The following is a 24,526-nucleotide window of genomic DNA, read 5'->3' on the forward strand; positions in this document are numbered from 1 at the left end:
TGACTCTGTCTCTTGATAGGAATTTCTGTAGGATTTTTAAATACTGTAGGTGGTGCTTCCTTAGTACTAATATCCTGTATGTCACAGCATAAGATTATTCTCATTGGTTGTCACAAAAACCATATCTGGTGATTGCAAATTGCAAATGTTGTACATACTTCCTGCTACACAGTTTTTTTTCCATTTCTTAGAAAAGCAGTATGACTTCAATCTTCTATTTTTACAAACGGACTTAAAAAGAATCAAAAGGTTTTATGCTTACAGATGTTAACACTTTTGTCTGCATTAACTGGCTTAAATGCCAGTGCCAGCTTTTAACATAATCAGTGTAAATCAAACCTTAAACAACTAGGCGGGGTACACATGTACCAGATCAAAGGCTGGGTAAACAGAAGCGGAGGAAGTTGTGAGCGATTTCAACGAAGATTTAAACAATTAATCTGAAGTTTTGGAGGAAGAAGCAATGATGTGATGAAGAGGAGTGAGCTGGTTCTACCGAAGGTCTGCAACCCTGTTACTTGAGCCATATTGTTCAGGAAGCAACAATGACTCCAACATTTTTGAGGAAGAAGAATCCAACAGTAAAGTGTGAGGGGCTGTTTAGGACAAAAACTATGTTTTGTCTCACACACACTACTAAAGACTCCTACACACACACAAAATATCAAAATTGCACATATACATTACTAAAATGTCACACACACACATAAAATCTTTCTCTCACATGCACACACAAAAGACTAAGATTGAGCATATAAACTATTAAAATATCACACACATACAATTTTTTATCTAATATCCAATTTGAAAACAACTTCTGTGGCCTTTTAAAATGGAGGCGAGGGGGGGACGTGTGTGTGTGTGATATTTTAATAATGTACATGCGCAATCTTAGTCCTTTGTGTGTGCATGTGAGAGAAAAATTGTAAGCGTGTGTGACATTTTAATAGTGTCTATGTGCAATTTTAGTATTTTGTGTGTGTGTGAGACAAAACATATTTTTTGTCCTAAATGGCCCCTAATATGTCTCCCATGAAAATCACATATGAAAATCACTAGTGAAAGCATGAAAAATAAGTATACAGCTCCAGTCATCAAGGCAGATGGTCAACTGCCTCGGAAACTAAAAGTGCAAGATGAACAGGATGTAGTGTGCTGTAAAAAGACGCTGCACTAAAAGCAAAATCTCTTATATCTGCATCAGACGCCGCAAAGCTGCATGCAGGAGTTGTGCTGGTTTTCTGATGATCTGTGGTACCTTGTCAGATTTTTCTACCGTAATCGCTTCTAGCACAGATCGTCAGAACACCAGCTGAACACAGGTGATCTGTGCTGGCTTCAAGTTGTAAATATTTTATTAGCCTAATTGTAAATAGTTGATGTAGTAAGAATAATAGTCTGTATTTCTGCAGGCATCATGAAGACCCTAGCATGACGTTGATTGATAATCTCTCTATTCTGAACATAACGGAAAAACTCCACAGTTATCAGAAGTAAAAAAAAAGAATCGAAACTCAAGATTTGAAAAATTGGAGGAATAGGGAAGGCTGGATTAATGAACAAACCCAAAACTTGAACCACTTACTTTAAAGTAAGTGGATTATTTGAATTAAACCAGGATTAAACATGAATAATTATTATATTCATAGACCTGTTTATTCCCATTCAGATGATTTGGAGGATGACAGATGTCTAACTGCTACATTTCACTGTCAAACCCTTTTTCCTAAGAAACACAGAAGTCATCGTTGCTTCCTGAACAATATGACTTCAAAGAAAAAGACTGCAGTTCCTTCAGTAGAACCAGCTTCCTCGTCGTCGTCACGCCATAGCTTCGTCCTCCAAAACTGCAGACAAATTGCTCAAGTCTTTGCTGAAATTGCTCACAACTTAATATTTATTATTGAATATTTATTCATATTTTTTATTAAAAGCTTTTAGTGTGCACAGAATGAAAACACAGTAGTTCATCTTTTTAAATTGCATAAGTGGTTTTATTATGTCAGTGACACTTTAAGAATACAGATAATTTCGTATAATTAAGGGTGAAATGCATGTCCTCTGAGATTGCGCATATACACTACCAAATGCATAAAACATTTGGCATAAAAAGCAATTATGCATGATTTGTCAGGTCAATGTTTATGGATGTTTAGAAGACAATCTCTGAGTAAATGCACTCAGAGTAATAGCACTCCATGTTTTCCATTTTCTTCTTCGTGCTTCCACATTTTTCCTCATTTTTAGAAAAATCCAAGGCAGCATACTTTTTGTTTCCACCATCAGACTGTGAAGCAGATGAAAATAAAATCAGTGCATTTAGCTGTTGAATATGAACAAAAGAAGACCAAAGAAAAAACTGTTTTTCATGAATCCATATTACTTACAAGATCAAGTATTCTTTGTCTCAAGCTGAGCAATGCTTCCTGTGAGGTGATGATTTCTGTCTCTGATGTAAAAAATTCAGAAGGTTATACACTCCATTTAATTACGATATTTTAATCTGTTGGATGGTGACACAAGTCAAGTAATAGTACTGAGCAAAAATGCAGAAGTAAGAGGAACATATTTTAAAAGAAGTAACAAGTGTCAAAAGCTTTAGCCCCTTTTTAAGCTGACATGAATAAAGGCTAGGCTATGCTATAAAATATATATAAGTGTAATTTCAAGCATTTTATAAGACTGTTTTGGAAAGAAAAAAAATACTTAGGGTTAGACACGGAAGCAAATTAGTTACTTCTAATTTAGTAGAAGTATTAGTTACGAATTTGACTGTCAAGTTTCAGAGATTATGTGCAGACAAAGGCAACCTAAAAACATATTTAGCAAATGCATAATTTCAAACTTAATGAAAAATTATCATTGCAGTTGTGCTACATTGTGGCCAAGTAAGAAATAAAAAGCACTATACACTGAATTGGCAAATCCACAGGGACTACAGATGGAAAAAATGTATTTTCAGCTATGTCAGTGTTTTCTAAACATAGTTCCAGATAAACTAATAAACAGAGAATAATAACAACAATCTAAAATTTTTGTAATACTTGCCATGAGATCTTTTGTGACCTGCCCTCAGAGCTCGGTAAAAAATAAGAACAATATTTAAAATCAAAGAAGAGACGAGGCAGGATACGATCATCGGGACAGAAAATTCAAAAATTGTGTTGTCCACTAAAAACAAGAAAAAAAATGTATTTGTAATTGATTAAAACAATTTTTTTGCAATTTCATTTAAAATATCAGAGATAAAATCCTACCAATTTCCAGTCTGGTTCCATTTCCAAATAATATTTTTCCACATGAGGCCAAAGCACAGTAAAATATCCCAGAATCAGAGGAGTTGACAGCTTTTGAGTAATTAAACATACAACTCTTCTCAGAGTCAGATCTCTTCTCACATTCATGATGTTTGTTTCCGTCTGTGTAGATCATATTTGGATAGGTATTGTTTGATTTTGCTTGGAACCAGAACATGCTGAAATCTTCAGAGCAAGCCATCTGTCTCAGATTCAAAGAAAACTGAACACTGAAAGGTAGCCGTGTCTCCGAGACGGAACTGGATTGGATGCTGCAGGCTGCTGAATGACAGGTGTTGTCTGACATGCTCACAGTATTCTCTGCACAATAGAAGAAAAGCTTCAAAGTATTAGAGTATGTCAAATACACCTGTAATATTTCTGTTAAACAAAGAATAGACAGATTCATTGAGACACTTAATACCTGTCAATGTTTTGAAAGTTATACTTACTAAAATGAAGTTTTTATTCAATTCAATTTTAAAATGTAATGTAAATGGTTTAGGTATTACTTATAAATCCACATATAGTTCTATTTCTCACAGCTCTATTGTGTCCATAAGTTGAAGTTTTAGAAGCAAATAATAAGGAAAAAAAAAATTATATTTACCTGTCACCATCAAATATGTCCCACTCCAATTGGAACTCCCTGTCCACGAAGTGAGTTCACAGTGATAGAATCCTTCGTCGCTGTAGGTTGCCTTCAACAATGTCAGATTGCTAAATTTTTGATCATTATTCACCTTCCATCTTGAGTCAGGAAACTCCGGCTCAAATTTATGGGTTGTAGTTTGTTGTTTTCTCAACGACACTTTCAAAATCAGCCTCAAGTTATCTCCTGGTCTTTGCTTGTACCAGTAGATATCTCTTTCATTAAACTCACTCGGCAGAGGACATTTGAAGGTCACAGATTCTCCAGTCTGAACAATGTTCATTGGTACAAGAGTGTCTGAAAAGAACAAAAGCATTTAATGAAAAAAAGCTGCTTTAAAGACATAGCTAGTGTAATAAAAATAAAAACTCACGTCCCCGCTGAAGACAAAGCAATGTCACCAGTAACACAATCATCTTGACCCTGTGTCTTGGTAGTAGAGTTGCTGGTGTTTTAATAGTAGTGGGTGGTGCTTCAAGCAGTATTAATGTCCTGGAGGTCACAAATTAACATATTGTTCTCATTGGTTGTCACAAAATATAGATTCTGTGATTGTAAGTAAGTAAATGTCGTATGCTCTTCCTGCCACACTGTTTTTTCCACTTCTTAGAAATGCATATCACTTCAATCTTCTATTTTCACACACTTATTTAAAAATATTTTGCGCTTACACACTTAGACACAGTTAACAGTGAAATTTCCACTATTTCCTTCGTTTGTGTCATTTTACTGAATTAAGAAACACGCAGACATTGATACCATTGCAGCTGATTTGAACCTGCATGTAGAACCTCTGTTACTCTCTGGCATCAGAAGCTGCCTTTGTGAAGCAGTGGTAGCTAAGAACTGAGATCACCGTTTCTCGATTCTTCGGTAGTGGGCAGTAAATGGCATCTTTATAGCCATCTCATAAATACGAGATAACGCTTATTATACATCTTGTCATTGCAAGATAATTTTTTGTAATTACGAGATCTTTTCTCATAATTATGACAGCTTATCTCATTACTATTATTAGGTGTCGTTTTCTTTGGTGAAAGCAGCAAGCTTATGGGGTAGGAAAGGAAACTTTATTTCTATTAATTACAAAGAGTTTCTGCATAACAAGTGAAAGCAAAAAAAATGATTAAAATATTTTATCAGACAAATAAGACAAAAAACAATACAGATATGGACTAAAAAACAGCTTAAGTCAATCTATAGTGGTGAGCATCAAATGAGATTTATTTATTGCGCATACACCATGACATGCAGCAGTCTGTTTCCATTGTTATTCTGCAAACAGAAAATAAATATTGGATTTGGAATATTTAAAAAAAAAAAAAATTCTTATCTAAACTTAGAAAATCAAAGTCAGTAATATGAGCTGTGAAGATTAATGTGAAATAGTAGTAATTTCTTTAGCATTCAATAATAATATTCAACTACTTCTGGACTATAATGCAACTAATTGGGACATGTACAGAGGATAAAATCCAAGGCAGCAAAAAGCAAAACAAGAAATAAACATTTTAATCATCTTTTTACCAGTAATTACCTAATTTTCAAAATGTTTTTCCAGCAGAAAGGTGATCAGAGACACATTGTTAAACCCTCATATATTTGTGAGGAATAATTCTGTAAGGTATCCAGTTATACAAAGCAATTTCTGTCATTTCAAATTCTTTTGTTTTTACAGATGATTACAAAAACATTACAATGATTACAACCCAAACCCTAAACAACAATTCAAAAAGACAAGCGCTGTATGTTAATAAGACTATATGTCATATGTCTGAATTTTCATATCGATATTTATTGATATGAATCAATAAATATCGTTTATACTCTGACATTAATGTCAGAGTATAAACACTCCTGCGGTTCCAGTTTTTTATTCTTGCCTCCACGCTTTTTCCTTTCGCTTAGAAAAATCCACGGCAGCATAGTTTATGTTTCCACCATCAGCCTGTGGAGGAGATGAAAATAAAATTAGCTCATTTGCCTGTTGAACTATGAATAAAAGGAAACCAAAGCAAATAAATATTGTTCATCAAGCCATTTTACTTACAGGATCAGGTATTCTCTGTCGCAGTCTGTGCGATGTCTCTTGTGAAGTGGTGCTCTCCATTCCTGACACATAAAAATCTGAAGATTATAACTCCATCCATTTACTATGGATGTTTAAATCTGTTATTTTCAATCCTGACATAAGTCAACTAATAGATGCTGAGCAAATATGCAGAAGAAAGAGGTGAACATACTTTAAGATAAGTAACAGCAGTAAGTGTAGTTTTGTAGTAAGTGTCAAAAGCTTTAGCCGGTTTAATTTTTGTAATTAAAAACTGGACTGGGCTGTAAATTACATGAACAATTTGAAGTATTTTAAAAGACAGTCTTAGAAAGAAGCAAATTAGTTAAGTTTAGAGATGGGAACAAAATAGTTACTTATGTTTAGTTAGAAATTTGACTACCAAGTGTCACAGATAATAAATGCAAATAAAAACAATGCAAAAACATATTTAACTAATTCATAACTTCGAAGTTGGCATCAAAAATGATTGTTGCAATTATGCCTAGATCCTTCCATGAACAAATAAAACAAACTTTACACCAAATAGGCAAATCTAGAGAATACAGATAAAGAGTTATATCTATTTAAAATAATGAATTTTGTACATAGTCCCAGATAAAAAATAACAAACTAAAATAATGAAAATCTACATTTTTCTGGAATACTTGCCATCAGGATCTTTTTTGCCTTGCCCTCAAAGCTCCGTAACAGATGAGAACAACATTTAATATCAAAGAAAAAACCAGGCAGGATACTGTAGTCACCAGGGCAATCGATTCAAACCTTGTGTTGTCCACTAAAAACAACAAAAGATATTATTTGTATGATAATTTATGTATTATTTAATTTAAAGAATCAGAGACAAAATCCTACCAATTTCCAGTCTGGTTCCATTTCCAAATAATATTTTTCCACATGAGGTCACAGCACAGTAAAATATCCCAGAATCAGAGGAGTTGACAACTTTTGAGTAATTAAACATACAACTCTTCTCAGAGTCAGATCTCTTCTCACATTCATGATGTTTGTTTCCGTCTGTAGTAGATCATATTTGGATAGGTATTGTTTGATTTTGCTTGGAACCAGAACATGCTGAAATCTTCAGAGCAAGCCATCGTCTCAGAGTCAAACAAAACTGAACACTGAAGGGTAGCCGTGTCTCCTGGATGGACTGGAATGGATACTGCAAGTTGCTGAATGACAGTGTTGTCTGACTATCCTTCACAGTATTCTCTGCACAACAGAAGAAAAGTTTAAAAGTAAATTAATGGACAGATTCAGTGAGACACTTAATACATGTCAATGTTTTGAATATCATACTTACAACAATGTATTAAGTAAATTTTAAAATTCAATCTTAATGGTTTGCTTATATGTTTCTATTGAGTCTACATATTGTTCAGTTTCCTAAAATATTTTTCCCCATAGGGTGAAGCTTTAGAAGCAGAAATTTAAAACATAAATAATTTTTTACCTGTCACCATCAAATATGTCCAACTCCATTCGGATCTCCCTGTCCACGAAGTGATATTACAGTGATAGAGACCTTCGTCACTGTAGGCTGTATTCAGCAATGTCAGATAGCTAAACTTTTGATCATTATTCACCTTCCATCTTGAGTCGGAAAACTCTTGCTCAAAATCAATGGTTGTATTTTTCTTTTGTCTCAATGACATTTTCAAAATCAGCCTCATGGAATCATTTGGACTTTGCTTGTGCCAGTAGATATCTCTTTCCTTAAACTCACTAGGCAGAGCACATTGGAAGGTCACAGATTCTCCGGCCTGAACCGGCATCAATGGTACAGCAGTGTCTAATTATAAAAAAAAAAGAATAATTATAACATGTATTTATTTAGGCATGAATAGAATGGTATTAAAAAAACTTACAGCCCCGATGAAGAAGAAGCAATGTCACCAATAACACAATCATCTTGACCCTGTCTCTTGGTAGTAGAGTTGCTGGTGTTTTAATAGTATTGGGTGGTGCTTTAAGCAGTACTAATGTGCTGGAGGTTACAAATTAACATATTGTTCTCATTGGTTGTCACAAAATATAGATTCTGATTGTAAATATAGATTGTAAGTAGTAAATGTTGTATGCTCTTCCTGCCACACATTTTTTTCCACTTCTTAGAAATGCATATCACTTCAATCTTCTCTTTTCACACACTTCTTTAAAAAAATGTTGCGCTTACACACTTAGACACATTAACAGTGAAATTTCCACTATTTCCTTCGTTTGTGTCATTTCACCGAATGCAGAAACACGCAGACACTGAAACATATTTTGTATTTCTTATTGCCATGCTACTTTCTATTGTGGATCTCTGTATTTTAGTTGACTAGATGAGCACATGCTCACATGTAAGAACAATTTGGAGAGACCAATTGACCTAACAATCATGTTTCTGGACTGTGGGAGGAAACCAGAGTACCCAGAGAGAACCCTCACATGCACAGGAAGAACATGAAAGAACAGAAAGAGCCCAGACCAAGATTCAAACTCCTGACTTTCTTGCTCTGAGGCAGACATCCTCAGATCTAGAAAATACTTAGTAATGATGAGATAAAGGTGCCAATTGGTGCCAGTGCACTTCAGGAACAGAACAGAAACAATGAGATCCAGAAGTTCTGGATCTCATTGCTATCTGATCCAGAATTTTTACACTCTGTTTCAGTTTGTTGTAAGTTCGCACGGATTCTGACTTTATATACCATCTCACACCCATGTGCACATGTCAAGAGTACAAACGTTTTTGCAGAGCTTTCCTTGATAAATAGTTAACATTGCATCCCTCATTTCAGCACCTTTGTCAAGAATCAATTCTTGACAAAAATAACGTGCATTTTGTTTTCCATGGCTCTTTGTACTGCTGAATTAGGCAATAATGCAACAATTTATTAATATAATAAAATCTGCCGTCAAAATAAAAGTGCTTTAAAATAGAATTCTGTAATAATCAGAACAAAAATGTCATCGCATAATGCAGCAGTAACTACAAAATGTGTTCAAAGATTTTATTACATCTTGCATCAAAAAGTGGTTTTACTACACTTCGTAGCCAGATTTTATTACATTTTTGCATATTGTGGCAGTTACTACATAATGCGGCCATTAAAAGATTTACTAGTGTAAGGCATACTATGAAGTTTGGACCTGCTTTTAAAAATGTAAACCTTTTAAAGATCAAACCACAGTGGCTTTTGTCAGATTCGAGGAACAATAATTTCCGTGGCTGGTTTGTAAATAATAAAAGGATTGCAGCCAAAGTAACTGTTTGTGTTTTTAATACTGGAGATTCTCTCCATCAAAGACAGAGGAAAGGAAGGAGACAGTCAGAAACTAAACTGTATACCTTAAGAGTACGTAGGCTTACAACTGTGAACATCTGGCATCCCTGTGGCCTGGAACTTCCACAGAACGTGCCTGCATGTGGAAGGCCCTACTGTATCAAATTGAGATAGGAATAACGGAAAGGTGGCCACTCTGAGATAAAAATAATAATAATAAAAAAACAGCTTCCAGTCCAGGGTGGGCACTGCTGACTCTATGGACGGGCAATGCCCCCCAATGCCTGCCTATGCAGCTGGGTCTGCCTCCACTTCACTAAATCTGCATTTCCAGAGATAGAACAGCCCCAAAGTATGAAGCTGCCAGGCATCGCTATGTTTTACTGTGGTGATGATCCTTTCATATCCAGTAATTTTGTATTTAATTTATTTTTATTTTGAAGCATTAAAATGCAACAAAAGAACATCCCTGCTTCTAGATTTTTTTAGTTCTTATTTAGAAGATTTTAGCTTAGACTTTAGTCCACTGTTTGATAAACATACAGAATTAACTTTCATCCTGAACCACTACAGCCACTTAAATATGTGACAAATTAATAATCAATCTATTTTTTGAACAGGTTGTATCAGAGACATTTTAATTTACTCACCAAATAAACAGCATTCATAGAGGGATCATAAAAATGCCAGTAAAATGAACTTGTTCTACAAAAGGAACCTTGCATCTTGATTGAAAGGTGGCATGTGCATTTCACATTGTTACAAAAGTTCAGAGGACTATGGCATGACCCTGTTATTAATGTGACTCCCTCATGTCGAGTTCAATGCATCAACAGTAACCTGTCTATGGCATCACTGTTATTGGTTTATAAAAATTGTATTTAAAATGCATAAACAAGCAATGTTTTGCCCAGTGGTTCAACAAGGAAAGTCTGAAAGGCTGTGAGGATTATAATACACAGGGGCAAAACCTGTACCTAGTTATTACTTTATTAATAACTAATATTACAGGCTATTGAAGTTCACAAAATTAAAATACATAAAACAAAGAACATCATATTGTACAATAAAGGAAACAAATTATTGCATAACAATTATAAATAGCATTCTCTGATCCTAACTGATTAGCAATACAAATGAATGTTATTAACATGGAAGTATAATGCTTGAAACTTCTGGGTTCTTCTTTGACTACTTGTGTTGAAGTACCTAACTAATTTAGACAAAAAATTTCAAAGAGACAGACTTGCTTTTAAATGCAGTTTAAAAATTAACATGCCTTAAAAATACAGATAATTTCAAATGGCTTGGGTTGAAATGCATTTAAAAATATTCTGCATAAGAAGCAGTTACATATATAATTTTTTTTTTTTTTAATCGCCCCGCAAGGGGTCGTTTTGTGGGCTCTGGTGTCCCTTTTTCAAAGTAGGCTGACAGGAAAGGGGGAAGGAGAGGGGCGAAGACATGCGGTAAACGTCATTGGGTCCAGGAGTCGAACCCGCGACAGCCGCGTCGAGGCCACGTTGCCTCTGAATGTGGGTCGTGCTAACCCCTCCGCCACCACGGCACGCCCCCACATATATAATTTTTTAGTGCAATATTTATTGATGTTCAGATTTTAATCTCAGAGTAAAAGCACTCTTCTTTTTCCATTTTTTTCTTCCGGTCTTCACATCGTTTCTTACTCGTAGAGAAATGTAATGCAGCATAGTTTTCATTTCCACCTTCAGCCTATGTGGAAGATAAAAATAAATTACTGCATTTAGTTGTCTGATATTAGGAAATGGACACAATACCAAAAAAACAACATTTTTCCTCCATCAGTATTACTTACAGGTATTTTCTGTGCCAAGCTGTGTAGTGTTTCTTGTAAAGAGATACTTCCCATCCCTAATTATGAAAAATTGCAGGGTTATTCACTTAGTCCACTTAAACCTTGCTACACTTAACTTTTATTTAGTTTGGTTTTAAACTGTTATTTGATGATGACAAGTCAAATTCAGAAAAATTTGAAGAAATAAGAGGAAGAATTTCTTTGAGATCAGTAAGGAGAGTCAACAACCTTAGCAGCTACTTAATCTGAAAGACAGTCTTAGAAATAAACGAATTACATAAGGAAACAAAATAGTTACTTCTGTTTAGTAAATAATTTGTTATATGCTGCAGAGATGTTATATAGATAAGGAATAACTAAACTTCTCATTAAAAAATTCTCTTTACAGCTATGTGAGAATTTTGCCCCATAATACATAAAGCACACATTACACTGAACCAGCAAAACCAATAGGACCACATCTTGCAAAAACCTGTCGAGTGAAGAAAATATTTGCTCTTTCAGCTCAATATTTTGAGCATATGGTCTCAGATATAAAAAAAATAATGAAAATGACAACCATCTTTTTTTATTTTTTTGTCATACTTGCCCTGCACTGTAAAAAAAAACGGCCTCATTTTACGGTAAAAAACTGGCAGCTGAGTTGCCAGAAGTTTACCGTCTTTATACGGTAAAAGTCTGGCAACCAAAACTGCCATTTTTTTACCGTATTTCTAAAATACGGTAAAATTCTGGCAACCAAAGCTGCCAGTTTTTTACCGTATTTCTAAAATACGGTAAAATTCTGGCAACCACAGCTGCCAGTTTTTTACCGTATTTGCTAAATGCAGGATTTCACCGTATTTTTGAAATACGGTAAAATTCTGGCAACCACAGCTGCCAGTTTTTCACCGTATGTTGTAAATGCAGGATTTTACCGTATTTTTAATATACGGTAAAATTCTGGCAACCACAGCTGCCAGTTTTTTACCGTATGTTGTAAATGCAGGATTCTACCGTATTTTTAAAATACGGTAAAATACCGTACTTCCTAAAATATTTTAAAAAAAATAAAATGTGGTTTTGCCGTAGTAAATACGGTCATGCTGACTGAGGCATAATATCTACATGAGTGAAAAACACATCCAGACTGTATGATATATTGACATTTTATTGTAAACCCTCCCCCCCAAAAAAAACTTATGGTAAATTACTGGTCTCTGTTCCTACCAGAATTTTACCATACAAATTATAGTACAACAACCAAGGAAGTGTAACTTGTCAAGCATTTCTATACAGAAAGTTATAAAGAAAATAATTTCTAATTAAACAAAAATACAGATTACGAGTAATCCACTTAAAGAAACAATTTCTATTTAAAAAGTCAAGTTAAAAAAAGAACTGATTCTATTTTATGTCCAGTTTCCTCACGGTATTACTGAGATCTGGAAAACAAAAACAAAACAAACAGTATGTGTCCACATAAGAGATAACATATTGTAGAAGACAAAATGGTGATAAAAGGATTCTTGTTCTGGGTTGAGAGTCACAAGTCGCTGAGATCAGACGTTGCTCAGGATGGTTGTAGTCTTCCCAGTCACAGGTTGAAATTGAGACTCGCATGTTGTCAATCGGGTGTTTCCTCTCTGCTGGAAAACAAAAAGAAAAAGTTAGAAAGATGCACTACATGAACATCTTATTCGCTTAAATGTTTGTTTCACCTTTGTTGACTTGCATATGGACACAGGTACTTCAACCAGGTGGTGTGATCATTTCTGACTGAAAATTCAGTAGTTAAACCTTTGTTTGTTGTCAACAGGTGTGATCCTCTGGTCTGCAACCAGACAAAATACACAAACTAAAAACAAATATAACTGTTTTAGGCAATTTATGAAATAGATACTCACCATTTATCTGAGTCTCATGAAGGCCAATAGGTTGTCTTCAACCATTTATGTAAGTTACATTTCCTGCAAGCTAGCAGAAACAAAGCTGTAAATGTGAACACTTTTCATACAGGCAAACAAATTGATACAGCTGAGACAATTTATGCTAGGTTAGTTTTTCTCAGTCACTTTTGGTGCATTTCTCGAGTCATTGTTGGCATTTACAAAACAGTAAGCGCATTTCTCAAAACAATTTGTAGAAACAGGAAAAATAGCATTTGTTTGCTTTCAAAATCCTTAGTTCAGCTCTTAAAATCCTGTCTGTTAACATATCAGTGACTCAAAATAATAAGTTATAGTCTCTCTATGTACAGATAAGACAGTCAAATCGATTAGTCATGAGAAGAGACTACAAAAGGATCATTTACGCCAGTGTTTCTCAACCCTGGTCCTCAACGCCCCCCTGCTCTGCATGTTTTAGATGTGCCTCTACTCCAGAACAGCTGATTCAAATGATTGGATGACAATCAAGTACTGCAGAAGCTTGTTAATCATCCAGAGATACAATTCAGGTGTGTGGCAGAAGGGAAATACCTAAACCTGCAGGACAGGGTGACGCTGAAGACCAGGATTGAGAAACACTGATTTACGCTTTTGCTATAATTTATTCATGGACCATGCCATGGTGATTCAGAAAGAAAAAGACAGAAATGCAGAGAACAAAAAAAGTAGAAAAGGAGCCACAGGACAATCTCCTCAAGGAAAACTGTACAGTGCTGTAGAAATTACATTACATTTTAATTTCCATAGTCACTTTGTTCCTTAACTCCACTGAGGAATCTTTTTTCCTCAGTGGGGTTAAGGAATGAACAGTAGGGTGGGAGGACCTCCATCAGCATCATGTTGTGGGTCTCAGCCATGTCCTGATGTTGGACTGATGGAAACTGGCAGATGTCCTCAGCCTCTTCTGACTCTTCTTCTGCTTTCCTCCCAACTATTTCCTCCTCAGCCTCACTCCTCTTCTTCTCTCTGGCTGTTCACTCTGCCCAGATACTTGTTCATCAGTTCTCAGACATGTAACATTGTGTTGTGTTCTGACTATATAGAGCATAATGTTGCCAACTGATGGTTCACAAGATGCACCTCCAATCTGTTTCAGAAAACTGGTTGATCGTTGGTTGAGCTAATGGTTCATACACTGACCTGTTAGAGAAACTCAGGACTCACTTGGGAGCAATTTACCAATTCAGGACAGATTTAGAAAATAATAGAATATAAATTAATTAATATATGATTCACATTATGACAACTTTAAGACTTATGCATGTTAAGACTTACACAATGAACTGATGCTATTTTGGAAGTTGAGAATTCAACACAGACACGTTGTTGTCCTGTTGTCCTCATTTTCTGTATACACCCTTTATCCTCCGGGTCAAAATGACCCGTCTTCAATAAACCCCCAATATAAGCAGCTTAATTGAATTTTAAACACCAAATTCTATCTTGTATATTGTCACTCACCACAAAATGTGTGAATACTTGACTTTTCCCTCTCCACTTGAATTTCTATAGCTTAAGAAAAAAAATGTGCAAAATGAGTTTCGAATGCATTTTTATTCATCACAGTGACTAATTTTCTTTTACTTTTCTCCAGTGAACAAGAGGATGTACAATACAAAAATATGAAAAATAACATAACCCATTCAACTAATTGGCACATGTAGGGCAGTATGCAAGTGCACAGCCTTTGCAGATATATTTCTTACACCTGCAGCACACAGTATGTGTTTTACAGTCTGAGGGCAGAACTGACATCTCTTCCTCTTACTTGGCTTAGCTGAGGAAGTGGCTGTGGTAGATGGATCCTCAGGTTGATCAGGAGCTGCTGCACTCTGAATAGCTTTCACAACTGCTGCTGAGGCTTCTGTGTGGGGGACATGCTTCCTTCTTTCAATGAGTGGAGTTACAAGTGCCTTTCCTAGCTGCTCCAGGAACACCCTCTTCTTGTTGTGCTTATGAGACATCCAGGTTGGGTTGATCTCTATCCAAATCACAAAGGCATTGTAGGAGGACACATCAATGATGTTGTGGAAGATGACCAGGGGCCAGCGGGCAGTCATTCTTCTGCAGCTATATGCTCCAATCACCTTATCTAGGTTGTCCACACCTCCTTTGTTTCGGTTTTATTCCAGGATGATGATTGGCTTCCTGTCCTCACGGTCACTAATGTCGCCGTCTTTGTGCAGTGTGCTCAGAAGAACTACATTCTTGTTTTTCTTTGGGAGGTAGGAAACTAGAGTGGTGGTGGGTGTGAAGGCAAACTTTGAGGAGAAGACCTCTCTCTCCTTTGACCCAAGCAGTGCAGGTGGGAGCTCAGGCTTGTTCTTTTGAACTGTACCAACCATGGTGATCTTCCTCTTCAGGAGCTGCTGTCCGAGTTCATAAGAGTTGAAGAAATTGTCACATGTCACATTGTGACCCCTCAGTCCCTCTGTCACATCAAGCACAACTCGCAACCCCTGGTTCTTCTCTGGGCATCCACTGGTTGACTTCCCAGTATAGACTTGCATTTTCCAAGCATAGCTTGATTCAGAAGCCACCCATGACTTGATCCCATATTTTGCTGGCTTGCTGGGCATATACTGCCGGAAAGGACAACAACCTTTGGACAAAAGACATTAGCATCAGTGATTAGTATCAGTGTCACAGAAAACAGTCAAAGAAATCAATAGTGAAAATCACTTTTATTACAAATATGAAAACAGATTACCTCTAAATGGAACCAGTTGCTCATCCACTGTTACATCAGGCTCTGGATTGTAGAGGTAGGGCAACCGCTCCACCCACTTGTCCCATACCTCTCTTATGGCTGCAAGTTTGTCTGTCATACGTCTTGCTGGTCTTGATTCACGGTCATCAAATCGCATCAGTCTTGAGTAGGTGTGAAAGAGTTTGACTGGCATTGTGGCTCGGAAAATTGGCCTTCCACTCTCTGCTCACTTCTGCTACTGATTGATCTGAGACACAACTAAAACTTTGTAACATTTTATGGTTTGTAAATAACTCTGTGACCTTGATTTCAACTCCATTTGCCTCACGGGTCATTTTGACCTGAAGACCATCTTTGTACCTTTTTTTGTACAGCTTACATGGAAATGAGAATAAAAGCAACACTGAACTTTTTCTATTGTCTGGGCCAATCTAGGAAAAGTCTTAAAATCTCAAGTTAAAAAAATTACATTTAGGGGATTTTTTGGGGGGGGGGGGGGTTTAACACAGTGGCGGGTCATTTTGACCCGAGGACAACAGGAGGGTTAACATATTTTGATCAAGACGATAAAAGCAAATTACAATTATAAAAGCATAGAAGTGTACATAACCAGCTACATGATGTACAAAAGCAAAACTTGCAAAACTAATTGTTTTGATGTGCAGAAGTGACACAGTAATTTGAAGATTGAACAGGTAGTTTTAAGAATTTCAATTCTGTTCTGAGAGATGCACCCAAACTGAGAAAAGCTGTAAAATATTAATATTTAAATTCTCTTATCTTCAAATCCTTCAACTGTCATGGACCCAGTGACTTTAGTGCAAGTATTTTGGGTGTGAGAGTCAAGAGGTCAAAGGAAAATATTAAATAATATCTCTGATGCCAAGCTTTATACTTCTAAGTATTACCAAAATATTGAAACAAAAGCTAACATGTTCTTCAGAGATTTAACTTGCATGCATGAACATTTCACACTCAAAGTAATTCAAATTAATTATTGAACCAAACTTGGAAAAAGTTGCTTCTGCCATTAACAATAACTTTAAGCACATGTAGTCTGAAGTAGACCAGAAATATAATCTATGCAGCCGTTCCTACAGAAACATTAATGGAAGTGTTGCATCTGTGAAGATTAAATGTTCCATATAGTAAAAATATCTAGCTGCAGTGCATGTACATAAACAGCATGGCTCAGAAACTACACATTTCTTTGTCAGTTGGTTAAAGTTAGCTAACTTCAGTTGAAACCGTGAAAGGGACTCACCTGTGATGTGTTGCCCTTCTCCTCCTGAACGTGCAAAAATAGCAGAAATTTGATTTCAAAGACAGTAGCAGCATCTTGACAAGGACCAGGCCTACTGGGCTCTCAGCACCCTAGTTAGCAACCTTAGTTAGCACAGTGACTTTACTGTGTTGAGTTCAGGACACCACTACAGGAACAGAGTTAAAAGAATCTTGCTGCTGATGCTGAAGGATCAAGCAGCAATGCAAACTAGATAATTATTTGTTTACATGACAAATAACAGTCTCCATTTACTGTAAACCCTACTATTTATCACAATAACAAAATGAAAAACTCTCTAGACCAGGGGTCCCCAAACTACGGCCTGCGTCATTTGGTCTGGCAATGCCGGATCTGGCCCGCCTCCTCATACCAGAGAGCATTCAGTGTATTTTTTCATATATTGTATTTTCTGGTTTGTGGATTTCTCTTCAACCACCAGGGGGCTCTTGAGCAGATGTTAAACTAACTTTCCCTCAAATATATACTAGTCAGTCCCAGTCACCGTTTCACTCACGGTTTTTTTCCATTTCCATTCTGGGTAAAAATCTATCTAAAAGCGACCGCGAATGTGTCGTAGTCAGCAACCCCCCCCCCCCCCCCCCCCCCCCCCCCGTCGACAGTTTCAAAGACAGAACAGCCCCCCCCCCCCCCCCCCGCCGACAATAAGTTTCTAAGGTATCTTTCTCCAAAAACTAAGACCGGCCCCCGAGCAGAGAAAGGAACAGCTATGTGGCCCTCGCAGGAAAAAGTTTGGGGACCCCTGCTCTAGACTATTCTCTACTAATAGCACAATATTTAAAACCAAGTGTGGGATTTGTGAAACTTCAATGATGGGTGACTTTACAACTTGTATGATTTTGGATAACACTAGAATTGTTCTTTATTGAAGTTTCACAAATCAGATAAAGGTTTTACAAATCCCACACTTGGTTCTAAATATTCTGATATGAGTTGAGAATAATCTAGTCCAGATTTGAAGAGTCTAGGTGTTGTAGTTTTTTAGCTAGAGTAAATTAAAGATGCTGATTGCAGTGAAAAATTAGGTGGAATTGCCCTTTAGCCATTTCCCAAATTGGAAGCAGCAATTGGAAACCAACTTCAGCTTCATTCAAGCAAGAGGGGCTAACATACAGTTCTCTTAATGTTAATGATCAAATGCTCTCATAAATGATGGTGGCGTTGGCTGTAGGAGTTTGCTTTGCAATCGGTGGATCGCCAGATCGATGCCTGGTCTACTGCTGAGATTTCAGTTTGGTGTATTAAAGGCATTATTAAAAAAGAAACCAAAATATCACACCAGCATTCTGTTCTTTGTAAAAAATTATTTTGCAGTCTTGTTTACGCTTTTACATTGTAGATCTAAACATCAGCAAAATTTGTAATTTTGGCTGATTGCTACTGTTAAGTTTAGGGTAATTAACTGCTGGCAATATTACAATTTTTTAAGAACTTTACAATTACTTATATTTTTACACTATATTTCTGTATTTTCTACATTCGTGACTGTCACAATTATTTAGGATATATGTTTATTCAGTTATGATAATGCCATGTATTTTCTACGGCAGTATAATGCTGTGAATATTCTGGTCAGTAACTGCTGGCATTTTACAATTTTTTACCGTAAATTTACTGACTTTCTTTGCAGTTTCGACTTACGGTAGTTCCATGTAATTTCTACGGTAATGCAATGTTTTTGGATACGACGGTCAAAAACTGTTGGTTTTTTACAGTTTTTTACCGTAAATTTACTGACTTTTTTTACAGTGTGGGATGGTTTTCGATCGGCTGTTGGAGCTTGGCAACAGATGAAAACAACACTTAAAATCAATGAAAAGACCAGGCAGGATACTGCAGTTACCAGGGCTGTAAATTCAAAGCTTGTGCTGCTTGCTAGAAACAACAAAAACAAAAGAATTGTTCATAATTAATAAAATCACAAATGTATTATTTAAGTAAAAGCATCACAGACAAAATCTCACCAATTTCCAGTCTGGTTCCATTTCCGATTAACAGTTTTCCACATGAGGCCACAGCACAGTAAAATATCCCAGCATCAGAGGAGCTGACAACTTTTGAAAACTGAAACAAACAACTTTTCTCAGTGTCAAATCTCTTCTCACATTCATCACGACTGTTTGTGTCTGTGTAGATCACGTTTGGATAGGCATTATTGGATTTTGCTTGGAACCAGAAGATGTTAGGATCTTTTGAACATGCCATCTTGTCAGAATAAAACAAAATTGAACACTGAAAGATAGCAGTGTCTCCTGAACGAACTGGATTGGATACTCCAGGCTGTTGTATCACAGTGTAGTCGGATACCCTTCCAGCATTCTCTGCGCAACATAATAAAAACACAAAAGTCAATTAAACAATGTCAGATGCATATTCAATGGTTTCAATTAAATATTGGGCAGCTGTCAGTGGAAATCTGTCAAATACTTTGAATGACATACTTAAAAATATGTATTTTAAGTATGTCAGATTTTAATCTCAGAACAGTTTGTTCATAAGTTTCTATCAAGTCTGCATATCGTTCTGTTTCCTACAGTTTTATATCCATACGGTGAAGTTTTAGAAGTAATATTAAACAATGCCATTATTCACTTATCACTATTAAATATTTTCCAATGTTCCAGATTTGTGCTGTCTCATTGTCACTTTCAAAATCAGTTTCAGAGTATCTCTAGGAGAGTCTATGCTGTACAAAAATTTAATGTACAAACATATTCACTGTTTGTACCAGTGAATGTCTGTGGTTGAACTAAGAATAGGGCAGAGCACAGAACAAAGGTCACAAATTCATCAAACTGAACCAGCTCTACTGTTACTAAAATGTACCAGAACATATAAAGTATCTTGTTTATTTTAGGATTTCACATTTTATATTTTAAATATACCTGTTGCTCCTCACATGTATAGGCGAACAACCAAAATGAGTACTTAATAATATTTCGGGTGTAAAATAAGGAGGTTTGGTTAAGTTTTCATATTGTTAACAATATCTTATTTTTCTTTCATGACATAGGCAATTGCAAACTTTATAGAAGTATGTTGTATTATTTACCTTTGAATGTCAAATTTGTAGCTCTCCATTCAGGATTCTCAGTGGAAACATTGCTTGCACAGTGATATATCCCCAAATCCCCTGGTGTTGTCCTCAAAATTGTCAAGTTTATTTCTTTTTTATCATCAGTAATTTTCCATCTTAAGTCAGAAAACTGTGTTCCAAATGTAGAAGTTGTTATTTTTTGTTGCTTTACAGTCAGTTTAACAATTTGTCTCAAAGTATCCCCTGGACTCTGCTTGTACCAGTAAACGACTTGTTGGGTGAACTTAAACTTTGGCATAGCGCATAGAAAAGTTGCAGGTTCACCAAGCTGAACCTGCATCACTGGAACCAGAGAATCTGAAGAAAAAGAAGACATATTACATGATAGAACCTCTCAATATGATCACTAAAAACTTACAACTGATTCAAAAGCACTCACATGCCTGATGCAGAAACAGCAGTGTAGCTAATTGCACAAACATCTTCATCCTCCCTCTTGCAGTCCCAGAAACAACACTGGTATTTTTAATCTGACTGGGAGGAGCTTCAACATCAGACATGTCATACTCACACATTTTTCTGATTGGTTATCAAAAGTTATAATCTTAAACATCTAGTGACACTTTGCTCTTCCTGTCACAATGGTTTCAGAAACTTTAACTAAACACATAAATGTTTAGCAAAGTATTTAAAAAATATGTTTATATTCCAAAGTAAATGGCATGTTTGGCTGTCCTACATTAGTAATACTTTAAGTAATTTGGAGAAAAACAATTATGTACCTCTCCTTTTATTGATTGCTGTATTACTTGATTTATGAGAAAAACATTTACTTTAATAGTATGTTTTAAAGATAAATACGATTCTCATTATTCCAACAGAACAAATGTAATCAAGTCAGCCATTGGATGCCCTTGTGTTATTTATTCTTTATCACAAATTTCTGGACTTGTCACTGTTGTGTATAAGTCAGAAGCTCCTTACACTAGATTCTAATTCAGCTTTTGAAGTTGTGTCTGGTGCTGACTGAAGATGCATTAGAGGTTGATAGAAACCACGATGGAAAGCCTAATGGTTGTGATGCCCTTAACAGGAAAAGGGCCCCTACATCATGCAAGGCCAGCCTAAAATACCTTTGCTGGTCTTGCCTGATGAGCCAGAGCCATTGCACTGCACTTTTCTCTGTTGGCTGTGAGAGACAAACAGGGAGATTAAATTTATGAGGTTTTAGTGGGGACAAAGATTTTCCATTTAAAGATGGTTGATTTTATAATAAACAATAGAGGCTATTTTTATATTCATAGGCTAGGCTCTATCGGATGAGTTCTTCTGATCTCCGCTCTTCATTGTCAACCGATCTGCAGCACTTGCTCATGTGTTTGCAGGTCTACTCCACAGCTGCACACTGAGCGGATCTATGAAGAACTTGGCTGAAGCAGAAGAAACAGAGAAGGCAAAAATGAGCTTCATTACTCTGGGATGACTGTGGCTTTTCCACAGGCTAAACCTCCAGCCCACTGACCCATCCACCCACCAGGAAATCCCTGGTAGTTCTGTATTCCAGTCTACCCCTGCTTCCAGTACTAAGATCACTAAAGACAGTTTTTTATTATGACTTCAAAATCATGGATAAAATAATTTTCATCTTTCCTTTTCTTGTAGTTACAGTTTTGCGAAAAAATATATTAATATTTAATGGTGATGTTAAAGAACTGGTTCATGTACTGTAGTTGTGAAGTCTATAGGTTGGGTTAAGAATACAAAGCTCTTAATGATGAAGCTCAACCATACATGAAAATCTCCCATGTTCAGCTAGTTCTCAGTTTCCATTGGAGTAGCACCCACAAGCTCGACTTTTCTCCTTTATTCCTGATGTTAATCTATGTAAAAAATGTCAATTATTTTGTCTATTCTACAGTTTGATATTTATCCTAAAAAAACAAAAAGATATACATGTCATCAAATGAATGGTAACTTGGGTTTGTAAGTTTCATACTCCACATTGAAGTTTTATATTTAATCAAAGTCACATCTTGTATTGTTGAAACTAGATTTATTGTATAAAGTTATACAAACATTAGATGGTAAATCAGAGGAATACATTTTGAATGTTTTCATCGTACATAAACTTAAAAGACAACTTTTGCCAGTTAACATACTGGGTTTTGTAATTATTGTGGTGTAAAAACAAAGGACACATAACTATACTAGATGTTCACATGGGTGAAATTTCCTTGAATTTAACCTGAGAGTACAAAATTTCCTCAATTTGAATCTTTTTCTTTCTTCCTTGTTTCGCTTTTGCTCCAGAGAAATCTAATGCAGCATGACTGCTGTTTCCATCTCGATCCTGGATAGTAAAAAGGCAATATTATGAAGTTGAAATTATTCATTTATATCCAGGTACTGAAAATTACTTTATGAATACAGCAACAAGATATTTAATTACTCACAGTTTCAGGTAATTGTTTGCCAACGTCATTCCTTTCCTGTGAAATGGTAGTTTCCCTTCCAGCTGAAAGTAAATGCAGGGAAATTTAAATGTAGACTTTTTTTTTTTTTTTACAATTTCTCAACATTTTACCACATTAACTGAACATTTTGGTTTAATTCTGTTAGTAATGCTTGTAACTGCAGTACATGGTGTATTGCCAATCTTACTTTTGGTGGCATTTCCAAATACAAGTGCAGTATTGTAAGGCAATACATAGGTGTTTGTGTGGTTATGCTATAAAAGCACAAACTTTTACTGTTTTGAACTTTTTCTGATCTCCAAAAGAGATTGAGCGTCAAACTTGATCAATAGTGATAAAATAAACTAGCTATATGTATATATTCAATTTAAGACACCATGATGACACTGAGTGTAAATGGTGCAAGTAATGTGAAACCATAAGCATATAAAACAAATATGAGTTCTCAATTTTCCCCAAAGCAAACCATTGCTCTAACATTATTTTCACTGTAGAGTAAAACCCTTGGTGTAGTCAACTCAAACTTACCTTTCAAGCATTTACATCCAGTTCTTAGAGGTTGGTAAATGAAAACAATATTCACAATCACGGAAATAACCAAGCATATTGCTAATATCACAAGGATTATGAGCTGAAGACCTCCAGATCGCTCTAGGAAAAAAAGACAAAAATATATTGCACAACCCTGTTTGTTACATGATAGGTATATGATTCTTTATGTTGAGGAGAAACTCTTACCAATCTTACTTTTGATGGCATTTCCAAATAAAATCTTTCCACATGTAGCAATGGCACAGTAGTAAAATGCAGAGTCAGGGGAGGTAATGTTCTTAGAAAAGTGATAAAAACAACTATTTTCACTGTCGGATTTCTTCTTGCATTCACCACGTTTGTTATTATCAATGTAAATGATGTCAGGATGAGACTCTTCTGCTTCAGCTCTAAGCCAGAACACACTGAGATCCTCTAAACACATTTTGTTTTCTAGATCAGTGAAGACTGAACACTGTAGAGTCCCATGATCTGTGGAGAGGCCCGGATCTAAAATTGTTGGCTGGTGAAAAATGGTGTAGTTTGATGCCTTCAAAGTATTTCCTGGAAAGTACATCAAACAGTTTGAAAAACAATTCAACAAACATGAAGCTACTTGCATTTTGTTTTAAATAAATCTGATTTATAATGACTAAATTTAATCCTTTCATGCATAGTGGTCACTACTGTGAACAGCTATCTAAAAGCCATTTTCTTGTGCTTCTTATGGATTTTTATGTTATAAATGCACACAGACCACTGAAGTGGACACTAATGCATCATAAAATACACTATCAATTACTGCCCATCGGCCACAAATGCAAGAAATTATTTTTGTTAAATCTAATATGGCCGACAGACAAAAAGAATGCCAACCGAACCTGTCCCTCCTTCTACTGTGTACGACTCTTGCAGGTAAAAAAAAAAAAAAAGTGAGATCAGATAACCCCTAAAGACCAATACTACTGATGTATTTTTCAAATAACAATTTTGTATTTGGAGAAAACGAAAATTGATCACCGAAAAAAATTAAATAATAATAAAAAAAACTTTCCAATTTTTTTCCTACCTTTTTTTTATGAAAAAAAGTAGGAAAAATAAAAAAATGGAAAAGAATCCTGACAAAGGATCATAATTCATGCATGAAAGGGTTAAGTTAAGAAATCTTCACACAACTAAGGAGTTTTCTGTCTTTAAATAATTTCTTAAGATATTGTACCCACTTTAAAGGAGGGTGTATTTGTAAGGTTTTAGATCATATAGTTTACCTTTCACAATCAAATACGTCCCATTCCATTTATTGGTTCCGATCCAGTCCATAACCATACAGTGATAGATTCCCTCATCCTCTTGAGTTGCTCTTAAAATCTTCAGACTGCTAAATGTTTCATTAACACCAATCACCCATCTTGAGT

At 35.8% G+C, this 24,526-nt stretch overlaps 1 long non-coding RNA gene across 1 annotated transcript; it reads right to left on the minus strand.

Annotated features, from left to right (window-relative positions):
• Nucleotides 1-7,750: 7,750 nt before the first annotated feature.
• On the minus strand, nucleotides 7,751-7,956 carry LOC116714211 (uncharacterized). Its single transcript, XR_004338026.1, has 2 exons — nucleotides 7,891-7,956; nucleotides 7,751-7,814 (listed from the first exon to the last, which is right to left on the minus strand). It is a non-coding gene; the product is annotated as an uncharacterized LOC116714211 (long non-coding RNA).
• Between the last annotated feature and the right edge of the window lie 16,570 nt (nucleotides 7,957-24,526).

Source organism: Xiphophorus hellerii, chromosome 23 (genome assembly GCF_003331165.1).
Source record: "Xiphophorus hellerii strain 12219 chromosome 23, Xiphophorus_hellerii-4.1, whole genome shotgun sequence".
Classification (NCBI taxonomy): domain Eukaryota; kingdom Metazoa; phylum Chordata; class Actinopteri; order Cyprinodontiformes; family Poeciliidae; genus Xiphophorus; species Xiphophorus hellerii.